This window comes from Argiope bruennichi, chromosome 8 (assembly GCF_947563725.1).
Source record: "Argiope bruennichi chromosome 8, qqArgBrue1.1, whole genome shotgun sequence".
In the NCBI taxonomy this organism is placed as follows: domain Eukaryota; kingdom Metazoa; phylum Arthropoda; class Arachnida; order Araneae; family Araneidae; genus Argiope; species Argiope bruennichi.
Window position 1 is genome coordinate 24,996,719 of NC_079158.1, and position 18,250 is coordinate 25,014,968.

Below are 18,250 nucleotides of genomic sequence, written 5' to 3' on the forward strand. Positions count from 1 at the left end.
TGCCTTTAAATTTCAAGTGATGAGCTCAATTGCATATATACAGCTAATATTAAAAAATAATTCTGTTTGATTAAATCTTTGAGCATTTCATTTAAAGTAGCATCTGAACATTTAAAAAAATTAATAAAAGTTAGTAAACGCGTTCTATTTTCTGATTCTGCCCTTTTAATAATATTTTGTGATATGTATATAATCCCTAAAAATTACAAAGAAAGAGCGCTGAATTACCGTTCAGAAGTATGGAAAAAATGTCTAAATCATTAAATTTGAGTTTCAAAAATAATATATCAGCAAATTTTACAAATAGAAACATTGTATCTTTATAGTTGAATGTAAAAAACATTTTATTCATTAACACTTTTTCGCTATGGGGGCTGAGTGAAAATTTAATTTTTGTTATTTTTTACTACCCTCTCCTAAGAAGCTAAAGTATTTTAATATATTTAGCTACCTTATTTCATGGAAGTAAACGCTTGTTTCACTTTTTTGGGACATGTTGTATAATTAATTGCAATAGTTATATAAATAAATTTTTGGCCCACTTTTTTGCGATAACTTTTACACGTTTCAGTATTTGATCCGTTAACAGTTGTTCCCGTATTCACTATTTTTCGTAGGAATAAATATAGTAAATCAATTATTTTCTGTAGTTTTGATAATGACACAATTTACAACAATAATATTGTAAAACCATAAACTAAATAACATGATTAGTGAAACACGCGGTAGTGGTCTCTCCGAAATTTTCTCTCAATAATGATGTTATCCGGAGAAAATTTTACATAGTATTGGCGTACAATAGTTACGAAATATTAACCTTTGAAGTGTAATGAGCATTTTTACTGGATCTATCATGTCATTCTTGGACAATGGTTTGGCGATTTATCTCTGGCGTACGGTTAACAGTATCCAAAAACCATATTTGCGTTTTGGATACGCTTTTCGCACTCGCTTGAAACAAAAATTGGACACACAACTACATTCATAGTCCCAAAATTCTATATCAAATTTGATCAATTTAAATAATTCCGTTTTGAATTATCGCGTTTACATGTTTCTAAAATTATAGACCAACAGACAATCATCCCGTTGTTGGATTTGGCTAAAATAATTCGATAGATAAATAGAATATAGATGTTAATTCTTCGGACAGAATTTTATCCATTTAGCTCTCTTCGTTTTGTAGTTATCATATTAACTTATATTTTAACAGCCGGACAGACAGATTTCCTCTGAACGGATTTTGCTCAAAATCTGATAGAAAATACAAATATGGTGTAAAGATCTTATACCAAATTTCATCCGTCTGTCTCAGTGTTTTTGAGTTATCTGTCACAGACAGACACACGGACATTTTCAGAATATGTGTTTTTCCTAATCTAAACTTGGAGATTAGCCAAAATATCAGGTTCAAATTTTTCGACGATTACTATGCTTTATCTGTACTATGTATACTAGAAAGTAAAAAGGAAATTACATAATCGAAACGAGATATCTAAAAATTGTAATTCAAATAAAGCATTAAGAAAGTAATTTATTTACCTGAGAAAATTGTGAGTGCAATTACCAGTGTGGTAATAATTATCCTGAATGTCTCTGGTCAACTTATCAAATTATGCGAAATGAAATCACATTTGATAAGTTGGCATTTAGGGATAATATGCTTTTAAATACGAAGAATATTTAAACGAATTTCAACTGATCATCGCGAGTAAAGTTAAAAAAGAACACGCCAGTTATCGATATTTTATCTATTTTTATTGCATACTTGTTATAATTATTTACCGTTTGAATAATTTCTGATTTGATGATTTAAATGACAAAAAAATCATTGGGAAAATGTCTTGCTTCTAATGGTATTCAGAGCCAATTTTAATCATCTAATTTGGCGCATACATTTAGAAGACTGAAATAATCCATTGCAAAAAATCTTAGAAAAGAAGTCAGATTACACTTATGTCGGCGAGATTCGAAACGAAAATCTGAAAAGAGGAAATTCCAAGTTAATGCTTTCAAAAGAATCAACTGTGCTTCTTTCAATTCCATCTGGAAATGCCTTTTAAAGAATTTTCTCCCTTTTTAAGAAGCAAATGCCTAAAGACTCACACTTGGCTTTTCTTAGAAGAATCAAATTAAAAGTAAACAGTAGGTAACTCATATCACTGTAAATGAAATACATTTTAGGACATAACACCAGTGAATTAATTATCTCGCCCAATAAAATATTTATTCATTCTAAGAGAATTAAGTATTTTAACGCAACTAAAGACCAGAAAATAAATGAACTTTATTTAATTTAGCAAGACTCAAATAAATGGAATTACCATATTAGCTTTAGGAACAGAAAAGTAATGCAAGCTTGCATTTTTATGAGTCAAGAATTTATTTGCTTTTAATTAAGTAATTTTATGTTTATAGTTTATTGGTGAGAAAACTTGGAATATTTGACCTTTAATGATTTTTCATATTTTGAGTGATTTAATAAATAGGCGTCTCTATGTGGTATAGGTAGATGTTTTGGAAGAGATTTATATTCGAACCTGGGGATCCATTGTAATAGTCCTAGATGAATACATTTTTTGGATTTGGAAATCATTTTTCAATTTTTCATTCTTCTATGAATTTGAATATTACTCTTGAAGATAACACTGAAAGAAATTAATTTAATTTTACTTTTTACTTGCCGCCTTTTACGACCATTTTATTCACCGGGGTATTGTTTATATTTAATTTAAATTGAATGTCTTAGACATAACTTCATGTCCATTCTTAAGCTTCAAATTATGATATATTAAAGTTATATTATTTTAATAGTTTTACGCATTTTTGTTTATTATATAGTACAGGAACTAATGAAAACGAACCTCATGACATCATATGCGCTATTAGAAACATAATTATCCAGATCATGCATATTTTTGTGTTCGCTGAATTGTAATATTACTTTTTTTATTATTTTTGAACTACAAAGATGTGAATTAGAAAATTACTTCCTTAACTTTCAGCAACGGAAGCAAATTACACCATTAAATATTTGATGAAACTATGAAAACAGTTTGAATTTTGAAGCAACCTATTTGCTGAATATTACAGAAAAAATCATTTTAAAATTTTCCTGAAATCCAAGATAAATTTACACAACCAATTAATTGATATCATTACAAAGAAAAATGATTAAATTTTGAAATCAGTAAAAATTATTTTTGAGCAATAATATTTTTGGAAGATAACCTCTAAAATGCAACTTTATTTTTAATTAATTAAAATTTACAATTTTAAAAATTAATTAAAATTTACAAATTTATATTCTTCTACGTCTGTAAGTCTCAGACAGTCTGTACAATACTAACAAATTCATCACTATTATTAGTAAAGTATTTATTAAATAATTATTTATGAGTAATTATTATCAAGATAATAAAAATTTTATTAATATTTAATATATCCAAGATTTGCATCGTATTATATTCATATTTAGGATTGATTCTCACTGCGGAATTCGATCTCCTGATAATAATTAGAGGTATTTTAAATGCTTTTGCTTAACATTGTGTGTTACGTATTCATAAGGATGTAATTTTGTAATTAATTTTTCAATCCCTTTCCGTCTATTAGAGACAGGAAATTTTGAATATATATTGGCACCGATAACAGAGGAATGTTTTAACAATTTTACAATTTAATAATTTAGTTACAAAGAAATAATTCAATCTAGCTAAAAAATGATTTCCTTGCAGTCTAGAAATAAATTTGAGAAATATTGTAAAAATATTTTAAAATTTCATAACATTTATAAAGGCGAATTATGAGATATTGTAAAGTATAAAAAGTCGAAAAGAATAAAAGATTTTTCAAGAGAAAATTGCACAGGTGGTATTTTTAAATGATATTTAAGTTTCTTCACGAGGTATTAACTTACAACTGTTTTTTTTTCAACCTGGCTTTTCAAATCTCATTATCTAAATGCGATTCTACTTCTTTTCTCTGACTGGGAATGGAATTTCTTCACCATTTAAATGTTTGCATTCCTCCAAATGGTGAGGAATAAATAAGAAGAAAGAAAAAAACGTTTTTATCAGTGTATTAAAATGGAAAAATATTTTTTTTAATCAAAAATTTGGAACTAAAAGCAAAATTACAAACAAAAAAATGAAGTGCTAAAAACAGTGAAAAAAGCTACAAAGCTATTAAAGCTACAGTAAATATTAGTTAATGTTCCTTAAATCGAAATTAAAATATATTTTAAATCTCTTCGTTTTGATATTCAGAGTTTTAATTTTTTAAAAATTCCCTTTTAATAAAATGATAAAAAGAAGCGTCTTAATTTTTTATATTTTTTTATCATTTACTAACTAGTAGAGCACAAATACTTAGACCATCCAAGAAATCCATCCCATAGACATCCAAGAAAAGAAGTGAATCGCATTTAGGTGGTGAGATTCGGAACGTATTTCTAAAACAGAAGTTAGAACTGTAAGTTAATGCCTTTGGAAGAACCAATTGTTTTTACCTTCCATTTCGTCTAAAAATACCTTTAAGAGAATTTATTCTTTTGTTCTTAAGAAGAAGATGCCCGAAAGAGAAAGGCCCCGATCTTAGTTTTTCTTGAAAGAATGAAACTAAAGAGAAAACTTCAATCCATTAGGACCAAAGGCGTAAAAAATATTTTTTAGGACTAAAAGCAAGTGAATTAATTCCTGTCAGAAAACATTTATTTACTTTGAGGAATCTTGCTATCTTAACGTAATTAAGGACTTGAAAATAAAGTAAAATTGTGCTTTACGATTAGATTGGCAAAAACAGAATTTAACATTTTAGAACTGAAAAGAGGAAATGAATTTTAGGTTTGAATACCTGTGATTTTGTTATCTTTCTTGGTAAATATTTATTCATTCAAAGAAATTAAACTAACCAAGAGATTTTAAGAAAATTGAAAGAAGGAATGAAATGTAGGATTTGAAAAAGTTTTGTAAATTTAATTCTGCAATCATCGTAATGTTTTATTAACGGGAATTTACTTATTATAGCATGTGTATATAATATAAAGGTAATTTATTTAATACATAAGATATACTAAAAAAATTATGTTTTTAAAAATTCAAACCGAACATTTAAAAAATTTGTTATAAGAAAATAGGTATTGCAGTTTGGTATCAATATAAGTTAAATCATAGTTACTTTTTATAAAAATTTTACGCCTGCTACCAGCGGCCTTGAAGAGAAATAGTGAAAGGGAAAAAAGTAATTATCGAAAAAATCCCTTTTTTGCCCTTAAAAATCATAATGCACAAGCTATAGATAGGTGATTTAGTGCCAAATTGCTCACCATGGTGGAAGTTGTACTGCAATGCTGTAGGAAAATTAGGCCCCCTAAAATAAGTAGGCCCCCTCTTCAAGGCGAACCATGGAATCCTACCATGAAGACTGTTATATACTAGATCTCAGAATTATGCCTATTGTTTTAAAGTTCCTTTTCCCAGTAAATGATGTTACACTTTCTCTTTGCCATGAATCCTTTATTCACGGATACATATGGGAGACAAAGTGCCATTAAATTTTTAAGCAGACTTACACTATTTTCGATAAGAGAAGATGGGCAGTTTAGATTTAATTCTGATCCGGGTCACATTATGTAATTTCGATCCACAAATTATTTAATTCCGATCAATGGTCATATTATGAGAAAGGTTATAATAGGTACCATCCTTTCTGAAATTTTACATTGCAGCAACTGTGTGGTTATTCCATAGAGTTATAGTGTAACAAGGATTTAACTTTCGTGTAAAAATGTTTTGAATTTACGATTCTAAGATACTGACTGAAGTTCAGCCTTCATGACTCCTTCAAAATATAATTAATTCCTATTAACTGGGTGCTCAGATTAAAGTATCCCTGTTTGGAGAAAAAAATAGACTTAAGTTTTCATATTTCGAGAATATTTATAGTAGACTATGAAATATTGGAAATATTGTAGGATGCAAAAAAGGAAAGAAAATAGTTGAAATAAGGATCTGTAAGTGAAAATGAAGCACTTTGGTGGAAGATGTCTCAATTGCTATCGTCATTATGTGTAATTAGTTACTGCCCTTGGGGGGGAAGTGTTTTAAAAATTTTCAAGGAATCCAATTTGTTTCTGGAACAATAGTAACTTGGCGCTTGGAGGTAGATATCTTCCTATGCCCCTCCTACAGATTTTATATTCAAATGTAATAAATTGTCTGTCTTGAATATTAATTTTCCAAAGAAAAAAAAAGTTGTCATCAGGCAAGCCAATACGAACACGGCAGAAGCGTCTTGTTTTCGCAGCTTATCAAGTCAATTTTATTTGCATGAAAACAGAGCTCAAAACTATCCATATAAGATCTGCTACTTACAGGAATTAACACTTAGCATTAGCAATCTTCAAGAACCATTCGCTTTGAAGTTTTTGGCACAAGTAGACGTAAATTATAATTAGCTGTAGAACATTCAATAGATCAATGAAGGTTATTTTTACAAGTTGGGAACAGTGAATAAATATTGGTTCACTGAAAATTCTCAACAGATCCAAAAATTACCATATCATTCTCCGCATATTATTATATGGATCGTCTTTATTGTAATATTTCCAATTGCGCTATTTTTCTTTGAGAAAAATTGTGCACCTCCCAAAGACTAAAAATCTTTTACATAATTCAGCATCTTATCAGGTGCAATAAAGGTGCAATCCTTCCAGCACTCAAGTACTATGAATCCCTCAGAACAAGAACATTTTAAAAAGAAGGAATACTCCAAATACTGCATGTGAGATTCATCAATTGTCGTGATGTTTATATATGGATGATAGCAATTCTTACTATATGGCTTCCACGTTCATCTGACTCAACTCCGTATGATTTTTGGCTATGAAGATACCACAAAGATAAGGTTTATTGAGATGACATAAAAGAATTTGGAGGGTTTGAAAATCCGGATCGTTTTGCACAACACTAGACTCAATCAGTTATACGCTGCTATGGGTCATGTTTCACGTGTTGGCCCTGAAATAAGGTGGATGCATTGAAAACGATTTATGAAACCTTTGAGTAATGTATCTTTCGTTTGTGCTGTAGTTGTTAATTTTATGGAATCAATCGTCTGTGTGTGGAAAAACTAATAATAAAACTAATTATAAACGCCTCATATTCTGCTTAAGATTGATAGTGATACGATACATTTTCCATACCATAAACCAAGCACTGTACCTCACTTTCATTTGGAGTATTTTGTTTGAGCTCATTTTTTGCACTAATAAATTCCCATAGTACGACATATGTACTCTCTAAATATGAAGAAGTCAGATACATTGTTTCTCTTCTCAATTTTAGAGAAGACAAAGGCCTCCAGATGAATTCAAATTACAATACCCCAGACAGGGATATTTGAATTTGAATCGACCTGTTAATATTTGGCACACAAATTTTAGTTTTATGATATTACGAACTTTTAAAAATAATGTAAGTCCTAAGTTATATACTCTTACAATTTGAATTTTTTCGTTACATTATGCTCTTACAAACAACTCACTAATTATAAATTAGTTTACGTTCATCTGCAAACTATTGATACTTTCAGACGAATCTAAGCTATATTACATGCCCAAGATGGCCCTACGCCTTATTAATAAAGATTAGTACATTCGTTTATGGTGTTTTTATTGTTAGTTAGTCAGTTGTTAGTTAGTTATTAAGTTTATTTATTAATTTGTTATTCAGTTTAGTTATATTGACCTCCCATTTTAAAGCAACATTTGGACTATTTTGGGGCAAACTTCGTAATTTTGAATCACAGTCAAATGACGAAGACGACACTTGAGCTGTCACCCCCATTTATTAGTTGTTAACCACTTGTATTTTCTGCACTTTTTCGCATAACGGGTTTCGAATTAACAATGATAGGTTTTCTTTAAAAAACGAAAAAAAAAAAAACTTCTAGAGGAAAATAAAAAGTTTCATGTAAATGATTTGTTCGGATTGAAATTGTATATAATATTTTAAATATTTTAATTCCCTCTTATTTGAGGAGCATTATATTTGCCTTCTAATAACATCATCCAAGCCTCTTGAAAATGTCTATGCTTTCAAAAAATTCTGTAATTTAAAAAGTGACTTTCTAAAGTGTTGATAGTTCCAAAAATTTTTCTTAGGAACGTATTTATAAATATATAAAAAATAATAGCAAGTTCTTTGGTTATCCTTAAGCGCAAGTCACTACCAAAAGAGAGAAGAAAAGAAAAACCATTTTTGTTGCTAATGGACGACAAAAACTTAAGGATTTTCAAAAATACTTGAAAGTTGCTTAATAGTTATGTATTTTAATCCTTCAGTTTGTCTCTATCACAACCACATATTATTAAATATTTATACTGTACAAACAGTATTTATATTTTCAGTAAACATTATATAGAAAAAAGGAGAATGTCTAGTATAGTAGAACTTTTCGACATATTGAGAGCATACAAATAATATTTTAGCGCAACAGAGGCAAAAATATGGATTTAATCCAAAAGGAAATAATCCTGTTTGAATTGAAAGGGTATTCCACATGGATTTAAAAATTTGGGATTATATATTTCAAACAACCAGGTGAAAAGTTTAGTTCCCGATTTTGTCGTATAGAATGTATCATGCGGGGAGTATATGTTACGCTGTGTTAAATGTATTGTTGAAGAGAAATTAGTATCATTGATATCTTCCTGTTGGGTCTATAATTTACTGTAATTTTGGTGTCTATAACGCATAAAGTTTTAATTTATTGAGAGTTTCAACGCTGAAATCGGTCCCATGTATAAATTTATTTTTAGCTATCATAAAAATCGTTTATGCATTGTTTTAATTCGAATTTAATTACATCGCGTTTCAAAATGACAAACTGTTCATAAAACAGCTGAAAAAACATTGTTTATTTGTAAGATATTGTCTTCTGAAAAAAGATAATAAAATTTCATTCCAATTAATTGCATTTAGTGAATTTTCTTTTATTATTATAAACTGACCGCTCATAACTAAACAAACATGAAGAAACAATTTTTAAAATATCATTACTTACTTTTTGTAATTAACTTTCATTCTGTCTATGTAAAATAATTTCTTGAATTTCTTTTTGGGAATCAAAAGAAAGGAAAATTTAATTTAGAAAATGTTAAGTAACTTTTTAAACATTTTTATTAATTTTATTTCTGTACGATTTTCTTCCCAAATCGATATAATCTTCATCGGAGGAATTTTGAAGTTCCTTATTCAAATGCAGTATATATTTGATGTAAACATTTTAGTTTGCAATAAAAGTGATTAAAATACCAAAGCTAACAAACAAAATACTAGTTTAAAATAGAATGTGGTTGATTCATGTGTAATTAAACATCAAGAAAAGAATAATTGATACAAAGTGCAATAGAAAGAACATGTTATATTTGCTAATTAAGATCATAAAATGAATTATGCATTAACAGGATTCGGGCACTTTTTACTTTTATATTTTAACTGCATGAAATGTATGAAGTGTTTTATTGAAAATAAAGTACAATGCAAAAAATAATCCAAAAATTGAATAAATGAGGATTTTCACATTTTGATACGTTTGAGTTTGTTTTATTTTTCTTGAAAAATTAATTAATTTACATCGAAATTACTATGATGTATTCTAATATAATATGGTAAAGAAATAAAGTTTTTGGTAACTGATATTAAACACGGATAGCAATTATAACGCTCAATTATACTAATACTATTTGAATACTAAAGGCTTTGAAAACTAAAATTTAATTACTTAGAATATCTTAAGTTTAAAGCTTCTTTAATTTTTTCACAACAACTCCTTTAATATTAAGTGGAGATAAGAGGTCACTTGGTTTTGTTGAATGGATTGCAGGGTCAGTTAAATAAGGAATAGACAGCGCAACTGAACAATTGGGTAACATTATTTAGAGCGTTATACAATTCTGGTAATCTTTACTTACATATTTATGTACTGAGAAATATTTTGGAGAAACAGAGCTTCAAACATAAATATATATAAATATTCAATAAGCGACTACATTGATTTTTCTCGAATTTGCGATTTTCTAATTTGCCGATTTGAAAGTTATTGTAGCATTCATAATAAAATGAGAAAAAAAATCCGATGCATTTCTGTTAAGTATATGAAGATAAGATTCACATATCGAATTCATATAAACATTGTCATATCAAATTATCGCATGTCAAATTCATCTAAACTTTAAATCCCTTATGTAGGTTAGTTGCTTTTGCTTTGAAAATTAAAATATGTTTACAAAACATTTCAGTTTTTATACTAAAATTTCGTATGTTTTCTGTTTGTCGTTTTTGACCCACCAATTTTGATATATGATAAAATATCTTGATTGTCTTAGATTTCAGATAATATTTTAATTTAGTATTTAGAAAATTACTATTTATCAAATAACAACAGATGTACTTTCCATAAAAAATGCTACTGTGAAAGTCATGTAAATCGGAAATACGAAATTATTTTTATGAATTATGTTACTTAAAAAACTTCATGGAGACTTCGGTGATTTGGTATTAACGCTTTCGGGACGGGAGGTCTCTATCAAACCCACGCACGGGACGAAGCGTACATGAAAAGAATCATCCCACAGAACGGGGGTTTAGCGAAGCTAAACTTAACTTTGAAAAAAAATCACAAAAAAATAAAGTTTAAGTCCTAACGTTATCATTTTTCTACCTTTTTAAATTATTAGTTCATTCATAACACAATCAGATTCTTCCTCTGACAAATTGCTTTTTTTTTGTCATAATAGATCGAAACCAAAATTTTTCGTAATAAAAAGGGAAATGCGCTAATTGTATTCGACAACTACGCTAAGTGCAACAGAACTGACGGTAAAATCCAGGAGACTAGTTACGGTTACACAGTAATAACAAAAACAGAAGAAAAGAATTCGGAGAGAGATCCGAAACGCGAATAATTCCATCAAGTGGAAAGTTACACAAGCCAGCTCTATTTATTTACAATACTCTTATCCCCCTCTCTACCTAGCAACAACTGATGAATAAAATACCGAAGTCAGGATGAATATGAGCAAAATGTAGGTCAGGATACTAAAACTATTTATTTCAAAAGTAATGAACACAGGGGTTCATCTAGTGGCGTTTAAAAATTGTTCCAGTTTAAAATGTCCGTATGCATCATCATCCCATGAGTTCGATTTCCAGAAATAAAAGGTGGGGGGGGGGGTGCGCCCGGCTATGAGAGACGTTCGTTGGTGATGCATATATGACACGGCAGTCACGAAAGTGTTAACATTGAATTTAGTTACTTTGTCATTCAGTTTTGAAAGAATGTGTGGACTATTTTCAGTAAGAATTTTAAAAATCTTAAGCCGAGTTTGATGACGAAAGCTATAAAACTTTTCAAAAACGCTTCAGTCATAAAATAGAATATCAGATTTAAAGCACAGCAAGGCTACAAATTTGGGGGACATTTGAAATATTTCGATTTCTAACTTGTAATTTTCTCACTGACATCGCTATTGTACCATTTGATTATTAACGTGTTTTTACATTCATTGATGATAAACAATACAAAGAGAGATTTCATTATTTTCTGGATTTTAAATAATTCTAATATATTTTTAGATTTAAGATAACGTTTGGTTATCAACACAAGATACAAAAATATTTCTCTTTAGAGGGAAACTTTTTTTTTCTACAGTCAAATAAAAGAAAAATTTGAAAACAAAAATAATACGAAGATTGTTTTGAATTTTCTTTTCAAATCATGCACAAATGATTTATTATAAAGATGACATGATCAAAGCCAGAAATACTTATTTCAGAAATTTTGAATGAAAGTGTGCAAATACTCATTTTTTTTGTTGATCAAATTACATGACAATACTTTTTTCACATGTCTTACTATTCCTTTGAAATCTAAAAATATTTCAACGAAATTACAATGTCTGTGAAGAAAGATAAATCAAAGTAATAATTTATGTTTTTACTAAACCTAATACAATTGCTATTGAGCATTTTGTAAATGCATAATTTAGGTACAATTATACAAATGGGAAAATATTAGTGTTGGTCTAAACATTCGGAAATAAATGATGCATAAAATTAGTAAGATTCAAAGAAACAAGAAAAAGTCTTTTTCCTTCCTCAGAATAGAGTTATGTTACCACAAGTCCAGCCCAATAAAAGAACAATCATCTTTGATTGGAACATACCATCTTTATTTGATTCCGTTGTTTGATTAACAGTCTGAGAAACTATTCAAGACAAGGATAGTCTTTGCGGATGATTTCGTTTGTTCTGCCATATAACTGCATAAAGCCTCAAAGATATTTTGGCTATTCGAAAAAAATAAGCCAGTCATTTTTTTATTCTTCCCAAGAAAGAATCTTTATTCCCTGTATAGCAAATCAAAATTACATAAAAAAAAGCAGCAAGTAATTAAATTTAGATGCATCAAACGCGAAATATATAAAAGAAACCTACTGCATAGCAGAGTATGTTATCGCTTTTTTTTTGTTAGCAATAAAATAATTTAATTTTTTTTCACTGTAACGTTAAAACTATAGCAAAACTATTGAATTCCACCAAAATTATAGAAAATCACATCGAAACATGTAAATTTTTAAAACCACTTTTAATATCCGGTAAAAAAAAGAATCAATTTAATACATTATTACTATAATCTCATTATTTTAGCTCGTTTCTTGCTCTTAATTATTGCAGGACTTAAGGAAGGATATTTACAACTTTATATTTAATGATAAAAATTGAATTCTTGTTACATTTTGCATAACTCGCATTATAACACTCCGCCTATTTAACAGTAATTGCTAATTTATACTTTCAGTTTAACCTAAAATACATAGCATCAGATTTTTAATGTAGCGTTTAGACGATTCAATCATAAATGGAATGAACTTGATTTTAAACTCAATGGATTCAATTTTTAAAGTTTTTATAATTGTTTTTCTAAACATTTGAATTAAAATTTCTTTAAAAAAGTTCTTTACCATCTTCAATTGCATAGGCATATGGCTTTCCGCGAATATCAGTATCGAATTTCTGTAACTTTAACTGTCCAAAACTGAGCTATCACATGAAGAATACACATCTGATATAATGATTGCTCATATAAATCCTAAATTTGCTGCTGAATCCTGCGTAATCGTAAAACGCATGCTTTTTAAAAGTATATAAGTTCTCGGTGCATTCCCATGGCCACTTCTTTTTATTGCTTGCATCGCAAAGATGATAGTATTTCGCATGTTTCTGGTCATTGTTTAACAAATAATTAAAAAATAAACTGCTAAAGTATCAGCTTTTGTCTTAATGATGAAAACAACGAATGAATTTGATAAAGATGCTTCTCTAATGCATGCGTAACAGAAAATGCATGTACACACATTTCCCTTGTATATACTTCACTATTTCCCAACAGTACTAGACAATTTAAATTTCATCACTTAATGCCAAATGCCTTTTGCATAAAATGCTAAAAATAAAAACTACAAAGTGTTACGTATCAACTGATGTATTACCTTTCTACAACATCAGAAACGTACTATTTGAAATTAATTCAGTCCTTTTTCATAACACGGAACGAATACATCTACTAGCATTTAAATATTGTCTGCGAACATTTTTTAAAACAAGAATCTAAAAAATAATTACGCGCAGAATCAATACTTCAGATATTTTCTGCACGAACTCTTCTAATTATACCGGGGAATCTCAGTCTGAAAAAACCCAACCTTTCAACAAAATTTAAACTCATGAACTTGGGCAAAAAATTAGAATAGAAACATTTCCAACATTCAAATCAGCTAGAAATCAAACTGTCAAAACAACACAAGAGATTTAATTACTATTTACTTCACAATATACAACCGTGCCACTTCATTCTGTGCGTTCACTTTTCTGTTATTTAACGTGGTAAAAAAATTGATGAAGAAATGAAAGACATCTAAAAGAAATATAGGATTGACATGGAATAAGTTGAATCAACTGTACTAAAATGCGCTTTTAAAAAGATAGGGTGGAAAATAAAATTTGATAAAAAAAAAACATTCATTATTCACAAAAATATGCCAGGAAATGAAACGTTAAGATGCAGTGTGTCACTTGATAATGAATTTGTGGAAATAAAGTGAAACTAAAACGATTAAGTACGTTTTAGAAGTACACAGCCATTTTTTTTTTCGATTTAAAATACCAATATATGTTCAAATGAAGTAGAGTCAATCGTAATGCATAAATCGAAACCAAGATGTAAATATTGACCAGCCGAACATTTTACTCGCTTCAATGACATTTTGGGGAAAAGTTTATCCTTGGAATTTCAAACGGCATGTAATAAACAAGGTTTGTAAAATGACTTCATAGAAAAAAAAATCCAAGATTGGAAAACCGTAAGTTAACAAAATAAAAATGAAATATTTTTCGTTTTATGATTTTTTTACAAGCAATTTATATTGCTTTTAACAGTATACGTTCGGTCGTTTGACCTTAAGAAGGGGAACTCGAGGGACTTTTTTAAATTCCATAGTTAACTAGTTAAGAATCGATATCATCATAGGGAAATTACAAGGATTTAAGGATAGTAGAATCAGATTAGAAAGTAATGTCCAAATATTCTCTTACCATGTATAACTTCTATAAAAGTTCTCTCTCAAATGGACTTATATATTCAATTTCTTCAGGGATAGCAAACAGGCGCATAATATAGTTGAATTTCTATTAATCGAATTTGAAGATTCCTAGAAAAAATTTTGATCTATAAAAACTACGATATACAGAAATCTTAATACGCAGAAATGCATATTACGAATCTATCATTTTCTTACCAAAAAGAACTATGCATATTTACTATTTTCAGGGTTAAGGAAGAAAAAAAGGAAAAATTAGGCTATCTAAAAATTCTGTGTTAAATGTATTCATAGAATTTTTTTTTTTCCAAAATTGTTGACAACTTCACTTGCATGCTTTTTAACCGCGTCTTTATAAAATACTGTCATAGCAAGATGACAAACTTGCTATTTATATTATGCCCTTTCAACAAAAATTTAAGTAATCCGCTAGAGTTAAACTGAATTTAAAGAAAAATATTCTCTCCAAGTTAGGAAAGAATCGTTGAACAAAAGTTAAATATATGACTCGCGTGAAAAAGAATCGTAAGACTCGTCTTTTCAAGAATTTCTATAAAAACATCGGCAAAACAATTAATTTACAATAATATCTAAATTATTTATGAAATGCGTCATTTTCCCTTCCATTCGCTCTTTAGCAATTTTCCTGTCAGGAAACGGTTTCAACTGCATCACTTTGTGAAAAAAATTTGTCTGACTATTATAAACTGGTCCGATCGCATGATCAAAATACATAGAATATTTTGCCATTAGCCGTGTTTCAACTGCTGTTAGAAATGACTGATTATGCGAATTGTCTAGCTCTGGCATGTGTAGGAAAAAAATGTACGTCATTTCCAGGAAAAGGAATTGTTATCGTAAGTTACCATAGTTCTATGGTTATGAGAGACTGTTGCAGCAGAAGTTGAAGTTGGGAAATGTAAGGTTTTCATGGATTATTAATCCTTAAAATTAGTTTAGAACCTTTTCTACAAAATGGAAGGGCAAATGTAGATAGACAAATTTCTAGTATGACACAGCAAGATGCATTTCCACAAAACAAATAGATTTTTAAAAGAAATTAGTCATTGATGTCAGAGTTGATTCATCAACAGTACAGTGAAGGGTTATTGAAGCAAGGTCATGGGCAAGAATAGCTATCCAAAAAAATGGTTATTAACAATTCCAATGAAGAGGAAATTTATATTGGACTACAAAAACATCAATTCTAGAAGGACAACACCGGATTAAAGTTGTATTTACAATTCTGAATATTGTGAACACTGTTAAGATTTATTTAAAAAGGAATTTCTTGTGATAACGATTTTTTTGTGTGTCTATCAATAACTGTCAGTCATGCGAAGCGTTTTTTGTATCTATCAATTATTGAAAGGAACTACCCCCCACCCCCTCAATCAGGGAACATTTTCAATAATAGGAAACAAGATTTCGTCTTTCATGCACGCGCTCACTGGCGCTGTTGGTGCATTTCAAAAAAAGTATCTTGTTCCATGCAATAAATCTAAGTTTGTTAACAAAATTTCAAGAAAGGAAATTAACAGATTTGGAGTTGGCCAGTTGATTCTTCAGATGTAAAAAACACCGAAAATCTAAAGCATTATGAAGAGAAGATAGATGAATTTATCCTACTCGCACAAAAAAAAAAGATTGTGAATATCAAAAGTTTTCTTTTGTTAGAACATTGATGCTTATAATTTACGATATAAATTAAAGCACTCCATACCTAAATAAGCATAGAAATCATTTAAAGTTAGAGGAGGATATGCTTGATGTTAGATTTCTATGTTATGTATTTAAATGAACATATGGAAATTTAATTCTGAAAAATTGACGTTAGCCTTCACGAGCGCAGAACTGTTCTCACTGACGTATTGTCATCAAGACTTTATTCCATTTTATAAACAAGTAAGCACAGTTATTTGATTTATAAAAATTTCATTCGATATACACGAAATGCTATTTAAAATCTAAGAACTCTGAAAAATATCTATATAAAGTTGATTAGTGAGGTTTAAAACATTTTTTAAACCTCGTCTGGTTTCAATTTTCAAGCCAGTTACATGGACGGCAAGAATTTTTATTTGAATTGTACATTAGCGTAACCATCCCTCTAATTTTGATGTTGGGGCATCCATTGCACTTCCATTATACGTATGAGAAATCAGAATGTTTAATTTGTCCATCTAATCAGACCCTCGGGGGGACACCTCGAAATGAGAATCAAATGCTTCCGGCATGGTGGTTGGATCTCGCCACCCTGGAGGATACACAAATAGGTGGGGGATCTGGCTCCTCCCATGGATGACGTTCTTCCTTCAGGGAGGGTTGTACCGTGGCCGGTGACGGCCCTTAGGACTCAACCACAGTTCCCGCCAATTGCTGTTGCGGCGGTCCGGTCATTCAGTTTTTGATTTAAATCCGTGTGCCTTAGGGCGGGTCGGAGAGTTAGATGGTTGACTTGTCCATCTAATCATTATCAAAGGAACGCGCTCAAGACGCGTGTTTAGGAAAGCGAGGTTATAATGACAGTTTATTTAAACGCGTTTCATGCAACCCATTCGAAAATATACATAAAAATTAGGTTTAATGGCATAAAAAATGTTTGCTAATGTTAGAAGATACAAGATTTCGCTCTGGGGAAGTTCGCGTTTGAAAAATTAGTTCGCAAGCGATTTCAAGAGAAACGAGGATTACAATTAAAATCTTAATGGCGCGGTTTTCTTCACTTGGAAAAGTTGAAAGTTCTGATCAATTTGCAAAACAAATTATGTTGATATTTTAGTCCAGCAATTTCGACTTAAAATTCATATCTAAAGTATTTTTAATCTATATCTAGTAGAAATCTTATACGACACAAGACAAGAAAATTTGATTCTGTACATTACTAGAATTATTTGCTTAAGACAAATACGCATTTCTTTCAATTACCCGACTTGAACTGCTAAGATAATTACAAATATGATATTAATAGTTTGATCAATTAAACTAATTGAAAGTCAAATCGAAATTCGAGTTTCACTTTTCACAAATTTATTATTTTTTCATTTTTAAGAAGACTTGCTACATTGAAATGTATCGGTTTCACTAAATTTAAATTAAAATAAGTATTACTGAAAATTCACAATTACTCTAAAAATGTAAGATGCGATTTACAGAATAGAATTTTAAAATATATTGAATATATTAAAATATATTCATTTTTACTCTAAAATATTTATAATACTTAAAATATATCAAATATTTATAATTTATGCAAACTTATTATTTTAGAAGTAAAATACAGCAAAAATTAAAGTTGTCAAGTAAATTTTATTGATACAGTTGTTGTACAATAACAGTTTGTAAAACAGAAGATCAAAGAAACATTTTTGGAACACATAGAACATCAAGCATTATACATATAATAGAAACATTGACTCCTTGTACTGCAAGTTTGCTTAAACTCCTAAATCGTTAATATATTTCGAGAAGTAGTATTTCAATTTATATAAGAATATAAATGACAGTTGAAAAACAAAGATCATTCATTTTTACTTTAACTTGCAGATTTAAATATCAAAAATCGTGTTTCAATACAAGAGTAATCTG